The sequence below is a fragment of the Engystomops pustulosus genome, chromosome 3, assembly GCF_040894005.1.
Source record: "Engystomops pustulosus chromosome 3, aEngPut4.maternal, whole genome shotgun sequence".
NCBI classification, from domain to species: Eukaryota; Metazoa; Chordata; class Amphibia; order Anura; family Leptodactylidae; genus Engystomops; species Engystomops pustulosus.
In genome coordinates this window covers 28,239,934-28,255,120 of record NC_092413.1, presented here as the reverse complement: position 1 = coordinate 28,255,120, position 15,187 = coordinate 28,239,934, and the positions used below count along the sequence as shown (strand labels likewise).

At 40.2% G+C, this 15,187-nt stretch overlaps 1 protein-coding gene across 6 annotated transcripts in view; it reads right to left on the bottom strand.

The window, feature by feature from the left end:
- The window catches only part of EHBP1 (EH domain binding protein 1), a 241,545-nt gene that overhangs the window by 36,481 nt on the left and 189,877 nt on the right, over positions 1 to 15,187 (bottom strand). The window lies entirely within an intron of this gene.

Sequence of the window (15,187 nt, the reverse complement as noted above, 5' to 3'; positions counted from 1 at the left end):
AATTACACGTCTTGTTCTTGGATATCACTTGTGTAGAATAGGCTAAAAATATCATCCAGTGGCGCTGATAAAAAATAAAAAAAGCCAAAGCAACCCCTTAAGCTCAATTCACACTACCATTTAAACTTCTGTTCCTTATCTCAGTTAGGCTGCATTCACACGAATTGTGATTTCTCCAGACCCCTATTTCTGTGCCGTATGAGACCGTATATATGTGACTTTTTCATCTGTATGTAGCACGTATTTAAGTCCACATAGACTTCTAAGGGCATACGGAACTGAAATACGGGAGAAAATAGGAGAGGCTCTACAATTCATACGGCCAGTATACGGTACAAACAGTTGTTAACAATGGCAATATAAATGGTTGGAAGTATTGTCCATTGAAATGAATGTGGCCCGTACAAAAAGGTATAGAACGGCCATTTTCATACGTTCGTGGGAGTGCAGCCTTAAAAATAATAAAGAACAGAGGTTCAATGCATCAGTTAAAAATCCCATTGACATGAATGTCATCCATTATGCGTGCAGATTTTTTTTTTTACGGAAAAGATTATGGTGGATACAGTACTTTAATCCCGGTTTTAAAAAACGCATAAATAACAGGTGTTATATCTACATTGAAGTCAATGGGAGACAAGATAGATAGATAGAAATGTTAATGTCCGTGTGGGTGGTGTATGGCAGGAACATCTGGTAAGTAGGGGTGTTAGCATACACACTTGTCAGATGGGTGGATGAGATATATAGTTGGAGTACTCATAATAAATGTTCAAAAACTGCAAATAGCTCACATTAATTGAAAGCAAAGTGTCTGTTATTTTAACAATTCAACACCAAGATATTATGGACACTCGGACTTCCATTCTGTTCAGTTTATTTACCATCCTTTCTTTAGAGGAAAAATAAATGCAAATGCAGAACTAAGCCTTATGGGGCAGAAGACCATATTTTTCATTTTAGAGCAAAACAATTCCTTCCCACTTTCAAATATGATCAACAAAATGTTATCCTCCTTTACCAAGCTTTACCAGAGCAGGTGTAAGACCCTCATGGTGTCACCCATATCGGTACTTACTCTGGTAAAGTTTGATGGCAGCAGGTCTCGAAACTTTGAGAGACATTTTCTGCTGGTTTCCAGTGAATGGATGGGGTGTGCACTCATTACTGTATGCATACTCCCATATCAGCTACCCGCAAACTGGAAAGGTTAATCAATCGTTCTCCTAGTTTCTCATCTGCCTTTACTCTAAATCCACTGGTCACCCATTGCACAAAGAATTTTGTTTAAAATATTAACGACTTAAAAAGTTGTCTACAACTCAAGTTCAAGTTGCAGATTCCCTATTTCCTATGTATCCTTAGATCAGAGGGTTAATATGGATCCGACGTATTGCACATTTTGTTGCTCCCCGCTCCACCCACGAAAAACGGGAGGAGGGGGGAACTTCAGCAGCAGCCAGCGATTGGCTGTTGCCGATGTTCAGGGTGTCTCCCGAGTGACATCACTGTCCTTATATGGACACTAGACCTACCAGAGTGCACGATCAGTGGAGGTGGAGGATGGACACCATTCAATTGTATCTATCCCCCTTAGGCTATTTTGACCTTCTCTAAACGTATATGTCACTTTGGATCTGGAAGCTGCATTTTTTCATCCAGTGGGAAAAAAAAATGTATACTGTGCAGATAGACACAAATATTACATCTCCATCGACTGCATATGTCTATGGAGATGTTGAGCATATACACTAGGAGCTTTTTTGAGCGCATGCACAATTTTTTCCAAAAAAGCTTGATATGAATGTAGCCTTAATGCATGTGAACCCTGTATTTCTACAGGTGGTTAAGATTTTCCATGTGAATAGGCTTCCTAATAAGGTTCATATATATTGGGAGTATTGTTATATAGCTTGTCTGTGGTTCAGTACAATTATTTTGCTAGTGATTACCATAACGTTTAGGATGGACTTTATCTACGACCTCCTTAACTCCACTGTAATTGAATGCATTATTACTCACGAACGTATTAAATTTGTAAAATCTAGACCTGGGAGTAATAGTGGTCGCATGCAAAAAAAAAAACAACAAAAAAACCAGATTCATCTTGTTTGACTAAGTACATCAATAGAAAAGCAAATGAACTACTAAAGTGCCCTAATTAACTATTTTGCAAGTGAATGCAGACATTAGAGCAACACTGCAGCGGGTACAGCCTACTGCATGCGAGGTCTGTTTCAGTTAACATTTCAATGAACCAATTAAATAATCATTTTCTCCCCATACACAATTGCCTGGTACGAGCTTCATTTGTTCCGTCTCTATGTGTTTAAGAGAAATCTAACACTAAGGTAGCAAAGGGGGACATTTTCACAGTGAGAAAGAAGAAAATATAATAATTGCCATGTGTCCCATCAACGAGCAACGAGTGCGTAAGAAATGAGAGTTTGCAATGTAATAAATACAATTCCATCCAAAAACTTTGGGCATGAAAAGTTTTATAAAAACATGTGTATTGGCTTTTCCAAGTGAAGACTCTTGCTTAAAGAAGTATGACAAAGACAATCGATAGAAGAAGTTGTCATTGTGGTCTGCAGATATTGTAGGGGAAGCCTCATCTGCGACACATTTCTGTTCCACGGTGGCCACTGGATTGGGAGGCTCCCTTCTATGATCTTCACTTTGGTCCAGAAGTAAAGCATAAACAGTAAAATGTAATTTCCAATATGAAAAACTGGTTTATGATAGGGATATAACAGGCAAAGAAAATGAGAAAAACAGGAAAAAGGATTCAATCAATAATTCTACCTAAGGCTTTAAACCAAAACTGAAACTGCCTGGTTTCATTCCGGTAGATCCTGACAAACCTCTTATTTTATAGGGAGCCTCCCTAGGGTGCCTTCTGGTAGACAAGCCACAGCTAGGGCAGATGGCTACGAAAGTGAAATTTGGCCGCGTGCTGCTTATTTTTTGAAAAGACGCTCCATGTCTGCGTTACATCCAAAAAGTTTTGGTGGATCAGCACTCGCTGACGTTATTTTAACTGACCGTGCAACCAACTCATTGGAGGGTAGCGCATATCCTAGTCAGAACAGTTTTTCATGGACTATAGAATTAATTCATATAGAATTCATATAGAGTTCATTCATAGGCTATAGAATTTGAGAAAAATTGCTACCAGACTGAAGCAAAGCAACCGTGAAAAAAACATTATCGTCCATTTTTTTCACCACCCATTTTGCAGGTTGCCTAACTTTAGTGCTAGTCTGAAGTTTCAGGACACCTAGACAGAATATATCCAAGCACAAACAAAATGAAAAATGTGTATAACAAAAAAAAAAAAAAAAAAAAAAGATATACAATGAAGCAGCAAAGACCATATAACATAGTGTTAAGTGGCAACAACAACAAAAAGATATCACAAAGTCAACTAAACCCTTAACAAAAATGACAGGCCAGATTTATCAGGGCTTGTATGCCTGAAATCTGGTGTAAAAGCATTGCAGACCAAGTGGACGAGGAGAGGGGTGAAGGAAGGGGTCCTGCCCTCAACTGTGCCCAAGCTTTGGCCTGCGCCCCGCCAGCACAGCCGCTTGCCATATTTATCGGGAGGCTGGAGCTTCCTGATTAGAGATCTGCAGACCTGAACTTTAGGTTCGGCAACTCAGCCTAACCCAAACATGTTGATTCATTTTCAGTAGAGCATTTTTACGCCACTAGTAACGGGCATGGCTGTGATAGGCCAGGTGGATGGCTGGAATCCACACTGGTTAATCAACACCAAGTCTACCTGCAAAGGGCACAAAGCTGCCTGATTGGCTGCTCTGCTGCCTGATTGGCTGCTCTGCTGCCTGATTGGCTGCTCTGCTGCCTGATTGGCTGCTCTGCTGCCTGATTGGCTGCTCTGCTGCCTGATTGGCTGCTCTGCTGCCCATCAAACAACATACCGGGGTTAGCTGTAGCTGCCGAATGGTGGGCGACAAACCTAAAGTTTGGGTCCACCTCTATCCACTCCTGATACATCTGGCGGTGCTGGGGGTTACATCACTTAGCGCCACATAATACTCAATTTAATTATAAATGCATGAATATATTGATATAACCAATAACCAGGACACAAAGTGAACCTCCACATTTTGCAACCACACCATGGTAATGCACACGTAATTTATATGATAATTAGCCAATAATTGCATAAAATACTGTTATTATGCGGACCCTCTTTGATGCTTCGATGTGAGCATGATGGGAAGAGTAGTTCAAAATTGAAAAATATTAAGACTCATAACCTATCCACGTGCAACAGATTATAAACCACTTGAAGTATGTAGTAGACTTGGGGGGAGGTCCTATAAAATGCTACAGAAGACGTGTAATACTATGCATTGTGGCGTCTCAGAAACTCACATCGAATCTCAGCCTCCTAAAAAACCTTGTAGCACCCTGGGATCGAGCAACAAAAGGCTTGATCCCTGGGAAAAAAAAACATTGTCCTTTTCAGAATGCTAATCTGGTATATCACTCGCTGGTCCACCCCTGCAAGTACTTCTGCCTGTGCAGACAATTAAAGGAATACATTGATTTAATACGTCTTATCGTTCAATATTACAACTTGTAATTCACGCTAACTAGATAAATCAAAATAGTTTTTTTTTCCTCCTCCTCCGTCTCGTCTTTATTTAAATACTCGTTTCTTGATGAAACTTAGTGGATGCTGCATATCTCATGATTAACGGACATCGTCTAAGGCATCCCGGTCCTCTAATCTTCCTAAAATCCCTTTTCATCCGATTGTTTAAGAATGCTTGAAAGGCTAACACCAAGTCTGAGGCTAGTGCACATTTGGGGGATGGGGGCCTCTGTAGGTTAGCTAATTAAACTGTTTGTCTTCTGAAACATTTAGCTGGCTTTAGAGATTATTCTAATTAAGAATGATGTTAGATGTATTTTTTAATGTAGCCATTAAAATTAGTCATAATCCAGCAATCTCATGCACTGAGCTATGTAAATAGAATAATGAGCAGAATTTACTTTCCGCCCCCAACCCTCCATTTTTTTTTTCAATATTTTTTTTTTTATCTGAAATCAGCAGAAAATGGTATGAAGAAGGCATGTGCTATAAAACGAAGGCACTCTAGAGCAGTAAGTAGCGATTAGAGGGAGACCATAAAGTTAAAAATCTAGTCAAATCTGCAGGCAGTATGTTATGTAGAAGGAGGAGGAGACAAGTTCCTGTATAACTGTTAATTTTCAAAGTATCTGTAAAAGTCTAAACTTAGGAGTCCAGTGGGCGGTCCTACTCAGAGATTTAGAAAGGAACGCGGTAAAAACACCCATGCAGAATAAAGGCTGTCAATCATGCAGTAGGACCCACCAAAATCTTAAACGCAGAGCCTTAGGCTACATTCACACACATGTATGGGGGACGTATATACGGCCGACTTATATACGGCCGATATACGTCCCCCATACACTTCTATGGGCTCACAGCGCCCTACGGGAGCGGTACGGTGCCGCACACGTGCGGCACCGTACCGTTTCGTAGCCCGGGAAAAGATAGGGCATGTCCTATCATCATACATGTCATACATCCCTATGGAGAGGGACGGGGGTGAGCTGCGCTCACCACCTCCTCCACTGCCAGCGCTGCCGTGTGCCCGCCGTGCTACGGTGCGGCGGGCACAGGGCAGTGTGCATGTAGCCTTAGTTATAAAAAAAATATATATATATACACATGCGGGCCCCAACTTAAGGACACCCAACTTACAGATGACTCCTAGTTAAAGACGGACCACTCTGCCCACTGTGACCTCTGGTGAAGCTCTCTGGATGATACTTTAGTCCCATGCTGCAATGATCAGCTGTAAGGTGTCTGTAATGAAGCTTTAGTGATGATCCTTAGTCCCCAAATTTGTCTCTGGAGCTACAATTATAAAATATACACTTTCGACTTACATACAAATTCAACTTAAGAACAAACCTATGGAACCTATCTTGTACGTTACCCTGGGACTGCCTATATATATTAGTTCTACATTGTTTTGCCACACATAACTGGTTCAATTCAAAGTGATTTGTCTCTTTAAAAAAATAAAAATAAATTGGGCATCTCTAGCCATCCATGCACCTTCACATCCTATGCATGAAATGACAAATGTGGTTTACTAGAAGCAGATTTCCAGTTTGCATTAGAAAAATCTATCTTAGAATGAACCTAAAAAGTTCAATTAGCAGTGAAATATGTTCAAACTGGGGCATATTATATGGGTTTAGAAATAGCACAACACGGTGCCATAAAATTACCAAAAACTCCATGGGCACCATTTTAGTCTTTAGTTTAGTGTTGCGGGACCACAGCTCTGATATGGCTTCTATTATAAATTTAAACCAATTATGTTGCGCAAAAGATGATTTAATCTATTATTCCCTGGTATAAAACAGCCTTAAAGTTTAAAAAAAACTTTCAACAAAGTTGTGCAGATGATGATGATAATAAACTTTGTAATATACTTTCATAAAGAAATAAGTTCCTGTGTCCTTCTTTTCCCCCTCCCTTTCTTTCTTTAAGCAGTTTGTGTAAATCAGCTTTCTGTCCTGTATCCACTGACAGCTGAGAGACAACACTTAATAGCCCCTACAAGGTATGTTTGTGGGTTTACAAGCCACACGGGTGGTGAAAGGTTCCCTTTAACCCTTTACAGACATTCCATGGACATTCTAATCTCAGAGAGCTGAATCACAAGGAAAATATACTCTAGCTATGTAAAGAATTAATCATTTACACTTCTTATCTATCTGAAGTGGTGGGAACTCAGAAAGCTTTCAAATATTCTGCTCATTACAGGAGAAAGAAGCTGAAAACAAGGCAAAGTGAAATCGATTGATGAAATAAAAAAAATTGCTTTAAAGGTTTAATTATGTAATAATAGGGTATATATACATTTGAATGCAAGATAATTAAAAAAATTTTTTTTGGGGGGGTTAAATTCTTTTTATTAAAGGAAATCTACCATTGGATCAAACCAAGAACACTTACCTGCTAGTGTGCACCCCCTATGGCAAGATCTGCTCTTCTTTAAGTTTCTTATGTTCTTGGTTTGTTTTTGTTTGTTTTTTAAAGGCTTTAAAATTAATTAATTAATTTTAAAGCCTTTTTTTGGGAAAAATAAGAGCAAGAAAAGCCAAAAGCGGACAGAGGGGACGAAAACCAACATGTAAGTGTTCTTGGTTTACAATCTATGATCCTGGTGGTAGATGCCCTTTAAGTTTGCTTTACACCAAGTTATAATATAACATGATGCTATTTACATTTGATCAATGTCTCGTTAGAAATCACTCAATTCTACTGCTCTCTGTTATCAGGCACTTAAAGGTTGTGCACCGATTGTGGTGTTCTTGAATATAATAGCCAACAGCCACTTCAGATATGCCATATATAAATGACATTAGCAGCTTTATTGATATACAGGCAGTTTGTTCTTAAGTTGAATTTGTATATAAGTCGGAACTGTGACAATTTAAAAAATGTTGGATTGTCATAAGAACCCGGATTAACAATAAAGCTTCTTTGCAGACATCATTTTAACCTGGGAGTAAAGAACAATTAATTACCAACAACCAGAGGTCCGTTTGTAACCGTCGGGTGTTTTTAAGTAGGGGACCCCTGTACATCTATCCGGTGGATACACAACCCTTACATTAGGTTCACACCAGGACTTTCTAGTTTCAAAGTGATGCATCTTCCTTTACGTCAAAGGAGATCATAGCTTAACCCAACGATTCAAACGGGAAGAGAGTCACGACAGCTCCTTCACCGATGTCCCAGGAATGATGCGTTTTATTTATTTATTTTCCTTCCCGTGTCCACACACAAAGCTGGCAGAAAAACAAAAGACGACTATGGATTTAAGCCAATATGCTAATGGAATAGTCACTAAACCATAATCTTGTAAGATTCTGCTCGTCAAGTACTAAAGGAAGTAAAACCAGTAAGAAGACATTGGAATTATGATTGCAGCGCACACAACAGGCCGCTTCTATCACAACTCTGAAGGGTATTATAAGCTAAAGACTTTTTTTCCCCCCCTTACTGCTGAAAGATTATACTGGTTATCCCATTAAAGTTGGTAAAATGCCATTCTTGTGTCTTAAAGCTCAAGCAATGGAGGTCAAGAAGTATATACTGCTTCTTACAAGGCGAGTGTGGATGTAATCTTCCCAAAGTTACAATAATTAATGTTAAGCTTCTTTAGCAATACGTTTCTGAAAGAAGTTGCCTGATAATATACTTAGAGGCTGGCTAGCTGTTTGTGTTACAAGAAGCGGCTTCCATGCAGCTCACGTACGTCAGCTTAAATCTTTAGTCAAACGAGGGCGATGATGAGCCGCCCGACTTATAAACGAGAAATAATACTTAAACACACATAGGTGAAGCGGGGGCCGACAGACGATGATAGAACACTCTGACCGCCGGTTTTAAGAATGTCATGGATTTACCCTTAACGGATAAGCTCCCTTTTCTACTCAACGTCACAAGGTGTGGATGTGAATCCTGACAAGCCATGGAGAGGAGAATTTTATTTGAGAAGAAAAAAAAAATGAAATGGTCTTAAATTAAAAAAGAACAAAAAAAAAAAAAAAAAAAGCTTCAAGTAGTGCCAGAAAACCCCCCAAAAACTGATGGCTTAAGCGTAAAAGTAAATTAATACGGTGGCTTAGTGGTTAGCATTACAGTCTTGCAGCGTTGGGGTCCCAGGGTCAACGTCTGCAAAGAGTTTGTATGTTCCCTCCGTGTTTGTATGGGTTTCCTCCAGGTCCTCCGGTTTCCTCCCATACTCCATAACACACAGATTGATTAGATTGTGAGCCCCATGGGGACAGGGATTGATTTGGCAAGCTCTGTGCAGTGCCGCGTAATCTGTGTGCGCTACTGTATATAAATAAAGGAATTATTATTATTTATAAATTAAAAATGCTCTGATTCAGGCAACCAAATTTCTTAATGATAGCAGCAATATATGACACTTTACTGCACAAAGAGGGGACCATTGGCTAAAATTGTAAAAAAACAAAAAATTAATCTGCACCAGATTTATGAAAGTATCTATTATTTGACTAAGTTTAAGACTGTCAAGTCCATTTTTAAATCGGCAATTTTTCTTTGGCAGAATTTTTTTCTTTTTAATTAAGATACACCCCCTTTACAACAGAGACACGCCCACCTTACATGGCCACACCCCTTTGTCATACAAATGATGGTATTAGGATTGAGAAAAAAGCAGGGTAATACTGTAATGAGAGAGATAAAGTATATTTTAAATATTTTTTTTGCAGGCATAGAAAAACACAATGTAAATGATTGCCAACATTTTTGGTGATATGGGGACACACCCCTTTACTTAATAGTCACACCCACTTTGGCAAACGAATGATGATGATGATATGGCAGTGATGTAAAAAAAAAAAAAAGGAAGACAAGAGAAAAAAAAAGAGACTACTTTAATGTGATATGTGGGGTTGGGGTTTGTAGGTAACCTTATTTTTTAAAATATTTTTGCACAGATAAGAATAATAGGAAATTCGAAGTAAATAAAGTTCAATTGAAAAATGATAGAATGAATGACGTTACAAAAAAAGTAACTTTTTATTTTCAAGAAACAGCGCCACTCCTGGATAAAGGCAGTGCCTGGTATTGCAGTTTTGACTCACATGATCGTTAAGAATCCCTTTTGGGTATGGGCCATAACCATAAAATTTCTGAAGGTAGAAAAGAATGATGGGAAAGACTGTATCCTAACACATTGAATCCTTTGTTCCCCAGGAGAGCTCTAGAGGCCGCTTATCACACTGTCCTGGTTGAAATAAATATGCATGCTTGGTCGATCTGAGCATACATGTTTATAGATGAGTCGGACAGGAGCTGATGCAGTTATCTTATGTCTATGGGCACCTTTATACATATTTTACATTTCTCCTGTTATCAATGGAGCCACACAGCAACCCATTTGTTATGCATTACTAGGTTGACTGTCCCCATCCTGACAGAAGGATGAACTGCAATGGGGAAGACAATCATCAGCCATGTCCATGTGATGTCTCTTCTGGGATCCTGCAGATATTATATGTGCAGCCAGCTTTGCATGGTGTTTGTATCTGATTTTATACGCCTTGATAGGTTTCTTTTTTGATGTTGTAAAAAATTTTTTCGTTGCAAAAATATAATAAAGTTAAATATAAAATATAAATAGTGCCCCATCTGTCTTTAGGTTGTGAAAGGTACTGCAATATAGCTCCACTGACTTCAAAGACAATAGATTGTTATATTGCAATGACTAGAGGCAGAATGATGTAACATTTTGGAAACATACCCCTTTATTTTTTCCTTATAATGCTCATCTTGGAGTTGATTTTTAAGACTAAGGCCTCATGCACACAGCTGTTATGTTTGCCATAATCTGGCTGCAAAATTTGTGGCCAGATCACGCCCCCCCCATAGGGTCTATGGCACCCAAAAATGGTTCAATGCGCGCCATGACTGAGCCATACAAAATATGAGACTTGTCTTGTATTTTGCCGTTTTATGGTGGCGGATGCTTGGTTTTCTATGGAAGAGGTGGATGCTAGAGGCGATAAAAAAAAAAATATATATCCTAAAATACAGACGGTCCTCTACTTAAGAACACCCGACTTACAGACGACCTCTGGGTGTTGGCAATTTACTGTAATTTAGTCCCAGGCTATAACAGTTATCACAGGTGTCTGTAATTAAGATTTATTGTTAATCCTGGTTCTTATGACAACCCAACATTTTTAAAATCCATAGAGACCAAATTTTTTTTTACTCGGGTTACAACTATAAAGTATACAGTTTCAACTTACATACTAATTCTACTTAAGAAGAAACCTTCAGAACCTATCTTGTATGTAACTCGGGGACTTTCTGTATACATTTGACTTTTTCTTGCCATTAGGAGTTGATAATGCTCATCTTGGAGTTGATTTTGAAGGCTTAGTCCTCATGCACAGGACCGTTAGGTTTGCTGTGATCTACGCCCCCCCCCCCCCATAGGATGTGTCCTATATTTTGCCGTTTTACGGTGGCGGATGCTCGCTTTTCTATGGATAGGGCAGGGGAAGGGTGAGGAGTGCTCACCCCTCCTCCCTCCTGCACCCGCCCATGTGCTCGCCTGGGTTACCGCCCAGGTGAGCTCATCTTTGTGTACTAAGGGTTTTATATTAATTTAGCTAAAACTGGTCACGAAAAATAAATATTTAAACCTATATTCAAACATATAAATTAAAATGTAAAACGTTCCCGATACAGCAGAATTTATTTTTTTTTGGCATTTAAATTTTTTGAATTTAACGTATGGCGAATAAAATTGCACTTGACATTCTTTTAATATTACATTGTCCCTCCTGCCAATAATTCCCCTTGCTCATCGGCCATACAATGATAACAATGCGAGGGGACCGGCAGCAGGGGAGGAATATGGGAACAATGCAGCCGTATAAAAGGGTCTGCGGCTGAAGGACACCTGGCTCCCTTTGGTGAAGGCATAACAAGTTTATTAAGTAGGCACCACCTCTGCAAATTCTAATCCCCTCTGGCTCCTTCCACACAGTTTATTGGTTCAATTTTCATAACCATGAGCATCATTAGGGCAATGCAGTAATTAAGAGTTGTTAGAAAGTGAATTCTCAAACTGCAGATTAGAAAATTAAACTATTTCCTGATTACATATTAATGGAGCACAACAATAGCAGTTGCCATAAGCTTGGAAGGCAACCAAGGGATAAATCTGTGTACTTAATTACCATAAACAATGGCTGCATAGAAATGAAGTTTTACGCACATTTCCTTCTGTAATATGTCTGATATCAGTACACACTTGACAATTCTTGTTCAATTATCTCTATTATTTAATGCGCTGTGAACGGCTCTATGTAAATAAAATTAACCACCCCAATTACTTTGAATTCATCTAGGGACAAACGTGTATGGAAAAAAAAAAAAACGTGGAGAATTTCGCGGCAATGTCTAATCTAAAACATTACAGAAGCTTTCACTTGATTTCCGCCTATATTTGCCTGCTCTTATTTAAGTATGCCGGCTAATTTAATTACATTTGCCGCCAATGGTCAATCACAAGCGACAGAGACGGCGCCGGTTTAATTAATTCGCATCACTCAGGAATCTGGTGAACGGAGCCGGTCAGGGTTTTTAGGAGCATCGGGAAATGTGTTTGTTACGAGCAAAAACTATTTATTTGGACTGCGTAGAACACAGCAGGATTTTAGTATAATTTGCAACAAGAATAAATAAAATTGAGCCACCGATTTTGAGGTCACGTCCACGATATGGTCATAGCCGGCTATTACATATTCCCATGTACCTCTATGGCCTCATACATACGGCCTTGTGTATGAGTGGACTGCCAGAACCACCAGTAGTAGATCCTATTCCTACCCGTGTTTGTGGCTTGGGCTGTCTTTTCTACTGCCATTGGTGGACATCACAATTCGATGACACGCGGGCCACTAACTGTGGATCTGTTGTATGTAGCACAAGAGCATGTAACTTTGGACACTTTTTAGACATGTTTACGATAGGACAGAGCTCAGTTTTCATTTTGCTACATTAGTTCATAAAATGAAAGCCGAGCTATGATTTGTTGCCATGAACAACTTAGAACAATTTTGCTCTTGGACTCTTCTGATAAATCTCTTTAGTCCATCTGCCCCCAGTTCATGGCGGAAATCGGTTAAAAATCACAGAAGGTCACAGGTTTTTAACTGTTTCTATGTGATGAACTCAGGAAAGCCCAATCACTTGAACAGATTGTCCAGTTACATAAATTTTGGGCTCCAGGTGTTCTCAAAATAACACCACCGTCCGTGACCACAGGTCACTGTGGTATACAGCCTCAGCTGTGATGTCCCTTCAACAGAGAACTCCCAAAACAGCTTATAACTGCAGCCTGTATTAGGGCTCCTTCCGACGGAAGGGTCGGGAGGAGGAGGGGGAATGGATGAGCGGTCTTCACAACTCCTCCTTCCATAGGCAGATGAGCGTCACACCGTGTGCTCCCCCCACTGTGACCAAGAGCCATAGAAGTCTATGGAGGCTGTGATCTGGTTGTAAACCATGCGACCATATCACTGCCCCATAATGGTCATCTGAATATACCCTTAAACTGCATTCACACTACAGTATGGGGGATGTATAAACGGCCGACGTATATGCGGCTGATATACGTTCCCCATACACTTCTATGGGCTCGCGGCACCCTACGGGAGCGGTACGGTGCAGCACACGTGCTGCCACACATCGCTATGGAGAGGGGCGGGGGTGAGCTGCGCTCATCTCCTCCTCCTCTCCCCGCGTGCTACGGTGCGGCGGGCTCACGGCAGTGGGAATGTAGCCTTAGACTGTATCAGGGACAGATCACCATGATAAGCTCATTTATAGCAACCATTGCAACTTCGAAGAAACACACCAAAGGTATAATTTCTTGGTTATTTTTAAACCACCTAAAACCTATAGTATAAAAAAATCATGATGCTTGACAACCCGTACCGTAACGCTCCGTACCTCCGTACATGTCCTATCTTTTCCTGTATTACGGCGCTGTGCGCCATACATCCCTGTGGAGAGGGGCGGGAGCGAGCAGAGCTCACCTCCTCCTCCTCTCCCAGCGCGCTGCCGTGTGCCAGCCGTGCTACGGTACGACGGGCAATGGCAGTATGAATTTAGCCTAAGAAATAAAAGTAAACAAAAGATTATCTTGACACCGTTAGGACAATTAGGACAACACAGCGGTTACATTATCCCTATTCTGCTGCACATTAAAACAAGAGTTTGAGTTGGCTTAGCAAAAGAGGCGGGGCTTAAACTTTTTGTCCTGCTTCAGCCAGTTGTCTTACCGACAGAGACAGGATTGTGGAAAGGAGAAGAGACATGGCTAAGTTCCAAATACAATTTTTTTTTAGCTTTCTCTGCTCAGCACAAATCCACAGCGCTGAGCTTGTTCCTTTGTCGTATATTATGATTAATGTTACGTGAATTGATTTGAGCTCTACCTGGTAATCATTCATACCCATTGCTCTAAACCTTAGTGTTGTAATAAATGAGATTCTAAATTTATTGTAAATTTGAATTTTTTTTTTTACAAATTGCCATCAAAATATTTTCACCAATAGCGGATGATGGGTAATACATTTGCCTTTGTGATGCATGTCCTTTTTATCCTCTGTCTCTGATTTGCAGTTTGTTTGTTTTTAGGTGCATTTATGGAACTAAGGGTGCATGCACACGAACGTATGGGGGACATATATATGGCTGCAAATTTACAAACGCGTATTTGTGACCCACAGTTGTCTATGGCGCCCGGGCTCGGTACAGTGAGCACAACGTGTGCTCACTATACCGTGGCCACAAAAAAGATAGAGCGTGCTCTATCTTTTGGCCATAAACACGGCCGTGCACCACTATTCTCTATGGAGAGAGGATGGGCAAGCAGCGCTCAATTCCCTTCCTCTCCAGTGCCCGACGTGTGCCTGCTGGGCCGTAGCCGTGTGGGCACACGTTTGTGTGCATGCACCCTAAGCATGGTTCAATTGTCCTTTGTTTTGCACCTAAAAAGTCGCTAATGTCCTCCAAAAAAAAACAGACACACCCACCGGCTTGTTAAAACCCTGGCATAGTGGCAGAAAAAACCCACAAAAAACAAGCCAGAATAAAGATAAATGTCCCCCATTGTGGAAACAATTAGAAAAAACCCCCCACAGATTATAATGCATGTATAAATCCAAACACACATACAAACTACACACACACAACATACACATACAACACACGTTACACATTGTCTATAATAGATACAGTCCGACGTATAAATGTGCACTGGATTAAAAAAAAATGACAATAATAAAGAATTTTTAATTATATTAAACATATGTTCCTACAAAAGCAGCCTGTCCAGGATTCACATTCACATGGACGTACATTATTTACGTGCACATACAGGCCTTTCAATGCTTAAATCTATTTCGTCTCTGCCATCAGATAGCGGTGAATGCGGTGGCCTGACAAGCGGCTAGATTGTAGGCCATGTATGCCGTGTTTCATGAGGAATATAGCTGGCTAGCCTCTCTCTCTTCAGACACACACAACACACTCTCCCTA